The following is a 14,235-nucleotide window of genomic DNA, read 5'->3' as shown; positions in this document are numbered from 1 at the left end:
GGCGGCTCAATTTTCGATGGAGACGAAAATGCTGTAGGCCCGTGTGCTCAGATTTGGGTGCACGTTAAAGAAGAATAGTAATTAAAAATTTTCGGAGCCCTTCACTACGGGGTCTCACAATCATAAGCTAGTTTTGAAACGTTAAGCCCGATATATCATGATTAAGGCTACGCCTTTCGTTTTCCTTTTTATCTCGCGCTTTGTCGTCCTCAATATAGGCTAAACCCCCTTTGCAAGCCACCAGGTTTCTGCTCCATAGATAAGTATCGGCAAGATGTAGCTGTCCTATACATTCCTTTTGAGGGTTAGTGTTAAATTTCCAATCATGATGTCAGAATGCTTGATGAATGTGATCCATCCAATATTTATTCTTCTGAGTATTTAACTCTCAAGGTTTGGCTCCGCAGTTACTGTTTTAGGTAGACATATTCTTTTACAACTTCCAGCACTTCTCCAACTATGCCACCGTGCTGTTTTCTGCCGAAACGGTTGCACATTACTTTAGTGTCATTCATATTATTTTGAGACCTACTCTTCTGCTTGCCGTGTGCAGACCAGTAGAAAATTCGTCCCTTGTCTTACTCATCAAGACTATGTGATCAGTGGATCTCAGGGGACTAAGATGCTCTCCATTAACTTTACAAATTTATTCTCAAGCAAAGGCAATTTGGGCTATGAGTGCGGGCATCCACATAGAGCAGTTCCTGATCGCTCGAGCTACGTACGATACTAGCCCAGAGACCAAGAACAGACTGTTGTCCTTGCTAGCGTAACGTGCTTGAGTTAGGCTATTCGCTGAGAGCAGCACCTGCTTTATGAACGGAGACTTTGATCTCTTTCCCAAGGAATTTCTGCAGTTATATTTTGTTCTTGTAGCGCTAGGCGAGGGCGTTGTATCAGTTTGCTTATGTGTTCATGACATTTCTGTACTTTCCCTCTCACCGGTAACTCATTATTCGCTTCTTGCATATCAGTTTATGCGCTTGATTGTTCACATATAGGTGAATTCAAGCTCTTATCAATTTTTGGGTGCTGCATCGTATCTTGCCAACTGTTTCTACATCCTGTACAATGCCTGGTTGTGCACACAGAATGAAGTCTATTTCATTTTTAGTTTCGAAATTAGTACTCTGCCAACTCTACTTACGGTTAGCACGTTTTCTGTAGAACGTACTCAAGATCCGTAATAAATTACGTTCAGTGAACCCTAATAATAACTCCCCTCTGGTATGTCTAGAACCTATGCCATATTCCCCGACTGCATGGCCTCCAGCCTTCTTCTCGCCTGCTTTGGCATTAGAGTTGCCCACCAGTCTCTTTAATTTATTTATTGCTAACTCTACATCTCGTTAAAGCGTTCAACCAATCATCATGACTCGAGGTAGGCACGTGGGCCTGTACCACCTTCATTTTGTACCTTTTTTGAAACCTGATTGTGATACTTGTTACCCTTTCTGTGATGCTATAATATTCTCTCTCTTTCCAGCGATATTCTTGTGTATAAGAAACCCAACCCGATTTCTGTTCTGTCAACTGATCCACGATAGCATAAAACGCGTTCATTCATCATCACTCTATAGGCCTCACGTTTTCTTCTAAGTTCGCTAAGTCCTATCGGATTCCAATTAACACCCTCTAGTTTCTCGAATAGCACAGCTACACTAGCCTCTCTAGATAGCGTTGTCGCGTAGAAGGTATCTAAGTTAAGATTCCAGTAGTGGCCTGTCCGAACCAGAGATTCTTAGCACCCTTAGCTGCGTCGAAAGTCTGACCACTGCCTTTGATGATTGCTTCGCAGCCTATGGGCCAAGGGATAATTTGGTCGTTCATAATAAAACCACTAGCCAAGTACTGCTCTGGGGTGGCCAAACCTGCGTTGATGAGGTAGTGCATTACCGGCAGTGTTCACCCGAGAGGTCTCGCTCCAGACTCCTTCATCCTGCAATTCAAGTAAATACACTATTTTGAGTGGTCCGGCATCGACATTCAGAACCCAATTTTATCATAACCTGCTAGGCAGACACGCTCTCTCTAAAGGTGGTTCTGTGGCATTCACCACTACAGAATGCCACCTGACCGCCTCTCGGTTTTCAACTTCACGTTACTCGTAACTCACCAAACTATCCCATGACTGTTTGAAACTCCGTATTTGTTTAAAAAAAATAATGATCAACGCGGGTACGAATTTATGACTTTGCTAGCTAAGCCCAGCTTTGTGCTCGTGATTATCCCCCCCTCACGCGCTTGTTCTCCCCCAAACTTTTTGTCTTGCTCAATTTGCAGATTGTTAGCTTCAAAATGTCCGAACTGTCGAAATTTTTCCAAGTCCTAAGGGTAGCATTGCTACTTAAAATTTCCTGTCAACTGACGAATCGTGCGTTCCTGTTTAGCGAACTGTTCGGCTGCTTTTGTGTAATTGTTACGTTGAGTGCTTGAAAAGTAAATACCTAATGTTTGTAACTGCTAAAGAATAAAATGGCGCTGCCTGTGAGGCTGTAATGTATTCCCTTGTCGTTTTGGAGTAGTACTTAACACCCTCATAAACAGACTAGACAGTGGTTCTCATTCGGGAGTCAGGTATGCGTACTGGTAATTACATCTACGGCTGGTCCAATGACGTGTTACTTTTGATGTTAAGGTAAAAACAAAATTATTTCTATTTCTAGAGAGTGGCGAAAAGCAAAAAAAAAATCTTGAGCAACAATGGTAGGCGCTGCGTATGGGGTCGGCTGTTTGGGGTATTGGCTGGTGTCTTTTGAGTACCCGGTACCGTTAAGGGTGGGCAAAAAGACAGACAGACAAAACTTTTTTTGTTGAAAGTCCCCAAGAAAGACCATCGTCTTTAAAACTTCGCACAAAAGTAATAACGTGTTTGCATCACTCACCGCATAGCGTCAGCTTGAATTGATAAAGACGCAAATACTCTACACAAACGCAACAATAGGTCCTCGTGACACATACCGCTCATCAGTAGTTTCAGGAACAATTGAAGCGTTGCGCTTGGGGAACGGAGTTGGAGACGTTGGATGACTATGCTTTAGGATGAATTATATAATTTTTTGTCTTTATTTTGACAGTGTACAAAACATTAGATGTTCTAGTTAACGTATCATAGAACTCTCAAACATACGATATCACAAACAATTGGTTATGTCTTTGTTGCATAACACTGCCTCAACATTGCCTAATATATGAAGGCCTAAGAAAGGGGGGTGGGTAATAAGTATACATATAGTGCCTTAATTAAGTTGAATGAATCCGCGTGCTAATAACAGGTTTAGTGACGATTGTAAAAAGGCCGTTTTTAAGTAAGGACCGATTTGAAGACACTAGTGCACTTTGATATTCGTGCACGTTAAAAAACGCCAGGTGGTCAAAGTACAATTAGTAGTCCCCTACTATATACTCTTCCATATAATCATATCGTGGTTACGGCACTCAGAACTCTATAAATCTTATTGGCCATGTACAAAGTCAATAGAACGGCTTCCAAAATGTCAGTTTTATTCATTTTTAATGAAAAATAAAATTTTAGCGCTTTTCTTCATTCCATAGAAGCAGCTTGTAATATAGCCATGATCTCATTACTTAATTACTGAACCAATATTTCCGTTATATAAGATAACAGTAAAAGTAAGGCTTCTAAAAGAACGGATATCGTTGAAGTTTACAGAGCGTGATTGCTTCTTTCTTCCGCATATTAAAGTCACATTTTGTCAGTCTAAATTTAAATAAAAAGTTACTTTTCTTTGTATTTTTTGTATCCCCCACTTTTCTCTAGATTTGTTGCTCTAACTTTGTATTAAAATACTCTTCTATCACTTTTGGGCAACTTTCACGTGACGACAAAGTTGGCTAACGAGAAAAAAAAATTGACTCAAAAAAGGGAATCATTGGTTCCTTCTTCATGACGGAGACGTAAGTTTACTTGCATGCTTCTGAGCCTAAGCACACAGTTTATACGTTATTCTCAAAATTGCGCTGGAATTCGCGGCCCTCTTTTACGCTAATTAGGCGCAAATATGCAAAGTGACACAAAAGACGGTCAGTGATTAATCGCTTTTCAAAAAGTACGTGGCTTATCTAAATCTGGGTCATTATTCACGTAGGGAGTACAGCCTGAAGGACAGCAACTGTTTTTTTTTTACTAAGGTGTCCCATGATACGTGGAAAAGTGGGGCTATGACTTGGTGTTTTTATTTGGCGTTCTTCTCATTTTTTTCTTTAGTGCAAACACTAATATTCTGCTCTTTGAACAATGTAGTATGAACGCATACTTTCAAATACTGCTTAAACAGGTTTTTACTAACGGTTCTTTAGGTGGAATAAATAAATAAAAATAAAGAAGAAACAGGTTGATCATCGGTCACGATTGGTCTACTGATTGATACAATTCTTCTCCCCGATTAGTCCGAGTTCTAGAGCACCGAACTGATCTACAAGCAGTCCTTCATGCGGCAGTATAAAACCAAAAGTAATTTTCCTGTTTCATTTCCTGTAAGTCGGGCGTATACATATACAATAAACAGTCTTGACGGGCACAATGCGAGTATCACGCACCGGAATTGTCCAGGTTTGGCATTCTCTAGACGTTACGCGTATATCATCGGCTGCAGTAACATTTGAGCGCATAGTTCGTAGCTGCTCGGCATACGCCTGCAAACGACTGAAGTCTATTCGTTTTACTCAATGATTTCGTTGCAGATCACTAACTGATGAGATTGTCTCAGGCCCTTGCCCTGATGTCAACAGTGGTACTATGGTCGTAAGAGTGGTTAGAACCTGCCTACAAGCAATTGAACTTGATATATGGCTGTGGAACTTGTCCAACCTGACAATAATGTTCAAATGTTCACCTTGTTACTTCGCCATCGCCATTTGTTATTCTTTTTCTTTTCTGTGCCCCTCCCCGGTGTTTAGTCTAAAGCTAGAGAATACTATCGCTCAGGCCCAGCTATGTTTCTGTTAGCGAACGTCTCTCTCTTGACAGTCGGCGAATCGGTGATCAGCGTCTAAACCAGGTTGTTCTGAGGCCACTCAAATACGTATTCTACAACCAGGCGCACGTTGTCGTCACAGAAGAATACCAAGTAATTCGTTGAGGAAAACACTGCGGGCAATGATCTACACCGTATTACGAATTTTCTTAGCCTAGTAGGAACGCAAACGCGCTCCTTCGCACAAAAACTGGCCTATTGCCTATATTGTGCAATTACAGTAGGTTTCTCAGGCAAGGGTAACGCTAATCTTTCTTCTTTTCTGCCTAATCCTTTTTTATAATATTCTCTCTTTTCTGCACACCAAGTGTAGGGTAGCAAGCTGAGCGTAAGCTTGGTTAACCTCTTTCTATTTCCTCTTCATTTCTCGCTTTCTCTCTATTATGGCGGTACTGTTGCTGAAATATACTTGTGCATTTACGTACTACACAAGAGCTGGTAAAAGTGTAAATGAGTGATCTGCCTGCCCTTCAGCGGCACTGATGTCTGCAGGTAAACAAGCGAGAGAGTTGCAAACGTGCAGCCCGCTCGGCGTTTAAGGCGAGAAAGGAAACTATATTTTGTAAGGCAAAGGCGCTCTTCCTACACCTACTTTCTCTCTTCTCAATTTCTCACCACCCTTCTTATACAAGACTACGCAGGACTATATTGTACTTTACCCTCCGTTTTCTTTTTCCTTTCTCCTGATTCTTACTGGCCTACCCGCATCCTCGCTATACTGTACTGTACATGGCGGGCATGTATGTGATTTTGCAAGCAGGACACCAAGTGACGACCTATGGTTACAAGAGATGAAATCACATGACAAGACATGGCAGACAACAACCCTAACTTCTAGACAGTTCCACACTACCTCTGGAAAACCTTGGCCAACGCTGCCCAACAACTGCACATTATCAGCATGCGTTGACCAGCCATAAACAAACAGTGACCAGCGCTAGGTGGTGCTGGCAGCAAGAACATGTACACAGTGATTCGCTTCCGGGCAGAAGTTTTGAATGCCACCTTGATTTTTGATTCATAAAATGCCGATGGTCAAATACAAAAAGTTGGCCAATAAATCTAACGGCTCTGTAGAACGGGCACGACCATTTTGATTTGCTAAATGCGGCAAACTGTGAACGCTGGGGGTCAAAGTTGGGAGTCGCGCGTCTAAAGAAACTTATCGCTTCACTAAATGCCAATTTGCCTGTTCCACTTATCATTTGCCAATTTTAACATTTAGTGGACTCATTCATGTGACGTATAAAGACCTTCATTGCCAGCACAGACTAATAGCAAATAAGAAGCATTTATTTTTGATATGATGAACAGGCTGCCCTGATTCTGCAAATAGGATCGTATTATCATTTTTATAGGCCACTGTTGTGTTTTGAAAAATGTAAAAGCTGTTGTTAGCGGGCTTGCTTACTGATAATACAATGTTCAAACGACCCCACGATATCCAACAATGCAGCTAAATCTTGGGTCAAAATTGTGCCAATTTGTGAAATTGTGAATCTTTAGGAAGCTATCAGCAAGTGTACCTGCAGTAGTTAAAGTGCAATCAGTGTGATGACAAAAAAGTAACAGCTGTAAAAACGAAAACAAATGCGGGACGAATAAGATTCGCCTTTAGAAGTTGAACGCGATATCGCTATCACATCCCTAGTGCGTTCTTCAGACACTTAGTGCAATGGATATTGTTACGGGAAGGAGACTGACTCAGAGGGGTAGTCACCGATGTATTTACAGCCGGTTAGGTGAGCAGCGCCAGCCACACAGATTAGCTCGTGCCAGTCTATCTGCTTTGTCTTCTTCAGCTCCATGCACTGGCACGTAGCATGACCCCCGGCGGCGGAGGCACCACCCCGGTGCTTCAATGATCGTTATCTGACGCATTACTGTAGGGCTTGATCCGCGAGACGTGTACGATATCACTGGGCCGCATAGTAGATGATGATGGACAGATGGGGCTGATCTCGTAGGTGACAGGTGTTACTTGACGCAATATATGGTAGGGCCCCGTGTTATGAGACAGAAGTTTTTTGGATAGGCCCAGCTCACGATGAGGGGACCAGAGTAAAATGAGGGTACCGGGAGCGAAATGTACGTCTTTATGTTCCGCATCGTACCGATGGCATTGGTTGGTTTGCGACGCCATCAGCCGAGCGCGAGTGAGCTGACGGGCATGATCGGCTCGCGCAATCGCGTCGCGGGCATACTCGCTGGTAGACGAGGTGTGAGCTGAGATGACTGTGTCCAGTGGTAAAGTCGGCTCTCTTCCGTACAATAAGTAGAACGGCGAAAAGCCCGCTGTGTCGTGACGGGATGAATTATACGCAAAAGTTGCGTAGGGTAAGGCTAGGTCTCAGTCTCGGTGGTCGGGCGACACGTACATAGCGAGCGGTTAAATCGTTCCGTGAGGCCGTTTGTTTGAGGGTGGTAAGCGGTTGTCAGTGTGTGTTGCGTGGAACAAGAACGCAAAATGTCGGCAATGACTTGGGATAGAAATATACGGCCACGGTCTGTGAGAAGCTGTCTCGGAGCACCGTGAATTAATATAACGTCCCGTAACAAGAAGTCAGCGACGTCCGTTGCACAGCTGGTCGGTAGAGCTCGCGTAATAGCGTAGCGTGTAGCGTAGTCTGTAATAACGGCTATCCATTTTTTTCCCAATGTTGATGTGGGAAAAGGACCAAGCAGGTCTAACCCAACACGGTAAAATGGTTCCGCGGGTATGTCAATTGGTTGAAGATGGCCAGCGGGTAGCAGCGACGGTGCCTTACGACGTTGGCATAGGGCACACATGGCAACGTGTCGGTGCACCAAACGAGCAAGGCCTGGCCAGAAAAAACGGCGCCGGACGCGCTCGTACGTGCGGGATAGGCCAAGGTGTCCAGCCGTGGGAGCGTCGTGAAGTTCGGTGAGAACGCAGCGGCACAAATGCTTAGGCACAACAATGAGAAGGTCGGGCCCGTCTAGTCGGAAATTGTGACGGTATAGCACACCCTTTTGAATGACAAAGTAGCGGACGGAAGCATCTTTTGTGGAGGATTCCATACGGCTGATGATGTCAAGCAGCTCTGGATCACGCTTCTGTTCTTGACCAATACAAAGGAAGTCGGACACTGACAAGATAGAGTTTTCCGTGGGCTCGTCAGTGTCCTCAGGATCGTCGTCAGGGTACCGGGAGAGGCAATCGGCATCACGGTGTAGGCGGCCAGATTTGTAGACCACCGAATAGGAAAACTCTTGCAGGCGCAAAGCCCAGCGACCAAGGCGGCCTGATGGATCTTTCAGAGAGTTGAGCCAGCAGAGTGCGTGGTGGTCGGTAACTACCGAAAATGAGCGTCCGTATAGATAAGGTCGAAATTTCGCCACCGCCCATACAAGAGCCAAGCACTCACGCTCTGTTATCGAATAGTTACGTTCAGGGGTGGATAGGAGGCGGCTGGCATATGCAATAACGCAATCATGGCCATGTTGTTCCTGAGCCAGCACTGCACCAATGGCATGCCCACTTGCATCTGTACGGATTTCCGTAGGGGCACCAGGGTTGAAGTGTGCCAGAATCGGAGAGGTAGTGAGAAGAGCGACGAGAGTCGAGAACGCAGAAGCCTCTTCGGAGCCCCATGATAACGGGACTTCTTTCTTGAGGAGCTGCGTAAGCGGCCTCGCTATGTACGCAAAATTTTTCACGAAGCGTCGGAAGTAGGAGCATAGTCCGATAAAGCTGCGTACATCCTTCGCAGATCGTGGTACAGGAAAGTTTTTGACGTCGCTGATTTTTGCCGGGTCTGGTTGTACACCGTTGGTGTCTACTAAATGGCCAAGCACTGTGATTTTATGGCGTCCAAAGTGACATTTTGACGAGTTAAGCTGCAGGCCAGCGCGACGGAAGACTCCCAGGCTGGCTGAGGGGCGCTCTGTGTGAGTTTCAAATGTTGGTGAAAAGACGATGACGTCATCCAAGTAGCACAAACAGGTGGACCATTTGAATCCTCTGAGCAGGGAGTCCATCATTCGTTCGAAGGTGGCTGGAGCGTTACAAAGGCCGAAGGATATGACCTCGAACTGATATAGGCCACCGGGGGTGATGAATGCCGTCTTTTCACGGCCCATTTCATCTACCTCTATCTGCCAGTAGCCGGAACGAAGGTCTATGGAGGAAAAATAGTTGGACCCATAGAGGCAATCAAGCGCATCATCTATTCGTGGCAGCAGGTAGACGTCTTTTTTGGTAATTTTGTTTAGGTGTCAATAATCCACACAGAAACGCCATGCACCGTCTTTCTTGCGGACTAGCACTACAGGAGAAGCCCAAGGACTGCAGGATGGCTCAATGATGTTCTTGGCGAGCATTTTGTCGACCTCCCTTTGGAATATGTGACGCTCGGCCGCCGACACCCGATATTGACGCCTATGAATAGGATGCTCATTACCAGTGTTTATGCGGTGGCTCATACCGGTAGCTTTCCCCAACAGATGGCCGCTGATGTCAAAAACGTCGATGTAGGACAGCAGAACCTGGTGGAACTCATCAGTCTGCTGCGGCGTTAAGTTGGAAGCCATCATCGAAGTAATAGCGCTGTCGGAGCAAGTGGCAGATTGATGTTGAGCGTGGGGGTCAGAAGGGGCGGCTATCGCGAAAACATCTACCGCATTGTCTTCTAAGGTGCAGAGCAACGCCAAAGAGATCTCTTGTGGCAAAACTTGAGGTGTCCAGCTAAAGTTGACAACTGGGAGGCACGTAGAATTTCCTGCGACGGACAGAATGGTGTGCGGTACTGTAATGCCACGGCTTATGAGAACATCGGTGATAGGAGTCAGAACATAGTCACCATCGGGAACTGGTGGTATTGAGACGAGCTCTATGTAGGTCAGTGTCTGTGGAGGGAGGCGCGCGTATCCCGTTGTGCAGAGGCGACTCGGCCATTGTGTAAGAGGTTCTGTTGCAGGCAAGTGTAGACGGAGCGTACTGGTCGAACAGTCTATGAGGGCAGAATGCGCGGACAGGAAGTCGGGGCCTAAGATTACGTCGTAGGGGATTTATCAAGGACGGTGAAGAGAACAACTGTGTGTCGATCGGCAATGCTCACACGAGTGGAGCGCATTCCAACGATAGATGCTATTCCACCATCCGCAACACGGACGAACTGAGTGGTCGCAGGTGTGAGAACCTTCTTGAGCTTGCGGCGAAAATTACTCGTCATCACGGAAAGTTGGGCGCCGGTGTCGACAAGAGCAGTGACATGTACGCCGTCTACTTGTGCGTATATGAGGTTCCGTTTTGTCGGTATCGTCAAAACAGGACTTTCGGTCAGTCCGAGCGATGTAGCGCCACCTCCAGGGGCTGCTACGCTTAGTTTTCCGTCGGGGAACCTCGTGGGAAGGCGGGGGAAGATGGTCGGCGGGGCTATGGAGAACGAGACTGGTGACGTTGGGGGGATGGAGAGTGGGAGTAGTGGTGTTCAGAAGCAGGTTCCTGGGAAAAATGGTCGCGGCTGGTCTCATAACGATCGGCAGGACGTGCATAGAAGGGACGAGAGCACGGTTGTGCAGGAGGACCCCAGCGACATCTGCAATGGCGAGAAATGTGCCCGATTTTGTGACACGAGAAGCATATCGGCTTGTTATCGTGTATTCGCCATGCGGACGGATTACGAAACGTTGAGGGAGAGCCGGTCGGAAAGGGACGTGCAGGCGAGTATCGGGGCTGATAGTCGGTGCGGGAAGGCGGTGAGATTGAGTGAACTCCCAAGCTGGCAATTTCCTGCCGGACGACTGCTTGAATGAGAGGCAACGTGATTTGCGGAGAGGGGTCAGGGGACGTTGGTCCCACCTTAGCTGGAGCAGCCGCTTCAAGCACCCGCCTGACAATTCACGTCAAGTCGTCACAGGTGTCTGGTGGATGATATGTGTCGAGACACGAGGACGTCGCAGTGGTGTTCGGGAGGCGCTGGAACTAATGGGAGATGCGTCTGCTTTCAGCTTCTTGGAACCAGCGGCATTCTTGAATGATCGCATCAACAGATGACACATTGTTGAATACCAACAAGTTAAATGCATCGTCGGCGATACCCTTTAGGATATGCGCAACTTTTTCAGGTTCAGACATATTTTCGTCAGCTTGGCGGCATAGTGAAAAAACAGCCTGAATATAATCCATGTAGGGCTCCGTGGAAGATTGTGCGTGAGTCGACAACTCAATTTTCGCAGCTTCACGACGACCAGAGATGTTGCCAAAAAGCTCACGGATCTTTGCCTTGAAGCTGTCCCAGCTTGTTATGTCATGCTCGTGGTTATCAAACCAAACACGAGGGGTTCCGTCGAGATAAAAGATGACGTTTGCAAGCATTAGAGTGGAATCCCACCTGTAAGTGGCGCTGACGCGTTCGTAGAGGCGTAGCCACTGGTCGACGTCGGAACCCTCGCTGCCCGAGAACACGCCGGGGTCTTTGAGCGTGGGAAGCGTCACGAAAGTTGTTGCGGGCGCTGGATTGACAGGTCGGGCAGAGGGGGGAGTGACCGGAGAGGATGTAGCCGAGTCTTGAGTGGTCATGTTGTTAGCCGTGAGGGAGCGTCCGCTTCGGAGTTCCGTGGCGAGGACGGGGATCGCACAACTCCACCAAATATGTTACGGGAAAGAGACTGACTCAGAGGGGTAGTCACCAATGTATTTACAGCCGGTTAGGTGAGCAGCGCCAGCCACACAGATTAGCTCGTGCCAGTCTATCTGCTTTGTCTTCTTCAGCTCTATGCACTGGCACGTAGCAATATTATTGAACTTGCATTGCCTAAACACACAACGTTTTTAACTTACAATAATACGTACCTTAAAAAATTTATTCATTGATATATATGTGAAGTTTAACGTCTCAGTGGCCTTCAGCAAATACGCCTCTTAACGTACACGTGTGCCTATGATGGTGGGTGAACAGTGACTTTGTAGATATTCGCCTAACGTTTAATTTATCCCAAGTTATAACATTCCCTACACGAACAACCCATAATTCAACAAGCCCACTAGATTTACTCCTAACGTCTAAACCTGATAAAATTTCGTCGGTTTCTCATCTAACCAGCCTAAGCGACTGTCTGTCATTCATGCCAGTTTACAACTTGCCAAACCCCCCCCCCCCAAATTAAGAAAAGAATAACACTTTATGATAAAGCCGATTATGAAAGTATGAATAACGAACTTTCCTCTTTTTACGGTTAATTTGTGATAGATTTTTGGAAACGGTCTGTTGACAAAAACTGGGAGATTTTCAAAAAAAAAATGCAACAATTAATAAACACCTATTCCTACTATTACCATTACAGAACGTTTTACTTCTCCGTGGTACAACAACGCATTAAAATGCCTTAACAACAAAAACAAGAGACATTTCCGCTCGACTAAGGCATCGCATTCTAAACAAGCATAGGAAAAATGTTGTAATACTGAAAAGCTTTACGAATCTATGATTTCAAATGCTAAGTGAACGTTCTTCTCGTCTACCCTTCCTGACATGATACGCACTAACCCCAAACAGTTCTGGGAGGCCATTAACCTAAATCATGTGAAACCTATCTCGTTATGCGTTCCACAATATGTTACAATCTCTGAGTCCTATGTCGCAGAAGCACTAAATTCTACGTTTTGTTCCGTCTTTACCGATGAACCCGAAGATATACTTACTTGTGCTTCCACTCATGATTTCCCTGTTATGCCTACCGTCATCTGCGAACCTCACGGTATCATTAAAGTGATCGATTCAATAAAATTCAGCTCATAAAGTCACCTGATAAATACCAAACAATTTTTTGCTGTTATAGTGTCTCATATTTTTAAGCAATCACTGTCATCTCGAGTGGTGCCACGAGACTTGAAGGTCGGCAAGATCATTCCAATTCGCAAGAAAGGTCCGTCATCCTCTCCTTCCATCTACCGTCTAGTATCACTAATATGCATATGCTGTAAGCTTGTGGAACATATTATCTACTCTCAAACCGTGAAATTTCTTTTGTCTGTAAATTTGTTCTACCCCTGTCAGCACGGTTTTCAGAAAGGCCTCTACTGTGACACCCAACTCGCGCTTTTTAATAACGATATCAGCACATGTCTTGAACATAATATTCCTGTTGACGCTTTTTTTCTAGATTTCGAAAAAGCCTTGGATAAGGTACCCCATAAGCGCCACGTTCTAAAACTTTCGCACTTAAACCTTGACCCTGTCGTTTTGAACTTGATCCAAAGTCAAAGTTTTTATTTCAAACTGGGAACAGTTTGTTTGTGCCAGCCAGGTATCATCTTCCCGTCGTCGAGTAGCCTCAGGTGTACCCCTAGGTAAAGTCCTCTGTACCCTCCTGTTCTTAATTTATATAAACGACCTCCCTAATAATATATCGTCAAGTATCCATTTATTCGCAGATGACTGTGTCATCTCTCGCCCTATTATTGACCCTAATGGCTCCTGCATTCTCCAAAACGATCTATTAACAATTGAAACGTGGTGCAGAACTTGGCTAATGACTCTAAACACTAGCGAAACGTCTGTCGTTTATTTTGAACGTAGGAAACATTACCTGGCTCCAACATACTATATTTTCGGCTCTAAGTTGTCCCCCATGGACTCCTATAGGTATTTAGGTATAAACGTAACTCCCGATCTTGATAGGACGCCCCACACAGTAAACATTTGTAACGAAGCAAGTAAAGTTCTTGGCTACCTCAGACAAAACTTGCGCCTTGTCCCTCTTTTTGTGAAACGTTTTGCCTACCTAAAATTAGTACACCCGAAACTCGAATACGCTTGCGCCGTCTGAGAGCCGCACCAATCTAATCTGTCTAAAATGTTGGAATCTATTCAGAATAGGGCAGCAAGGTTCATTTACTCTGAATATTCATATCATTCAAGTATCACTAATCTGAAAGACCAAGCCCAACTTCAGAATCTAGAATTGCGACGCAAAGCCGCTACACTAACCCTTTTTCACAAATTCTTTCAATCATTGTCTAGCGCATCCAGTATCTTGCCCGCACATCGAATCTCTTCTCGTACAAGCCACCGCAACACTGTTTATCATGCGTATGCCCGCACGACTGCCCACCTTCGCTTGTTCTTTGTTCAAACAGCAAAGGATTGGAATGATCTTCCACCCGACGTCGTGCACCACACAAGCCCAGTTCTGTTCAAAACTCACATCGAAATAATTTTGTATCACAGCCCACCCTTCATGTAGCACCCCGTACTAGGGCATTCGAGGTATA

The sequence above is a fragment of the Rhipicephalus microplus genome, chromosome 9 (assembly GCF_043290135.1).
Source record: "Rhipicephalus microplus isolate Deutch F79 chromosome 9, USDA_Rmic, whole genome shotgun sequence".
Classification (NCBI taxonomy): domain Eukaryota; kingdom Metazoa; phylum Arthropoda; class Arachnida; order Ixodida; family Ixodidae; genus Rhipicephalus; species Rhipicephalus microplus.
Note: the sequence above shows the minus strand (reverse complement) of the source record.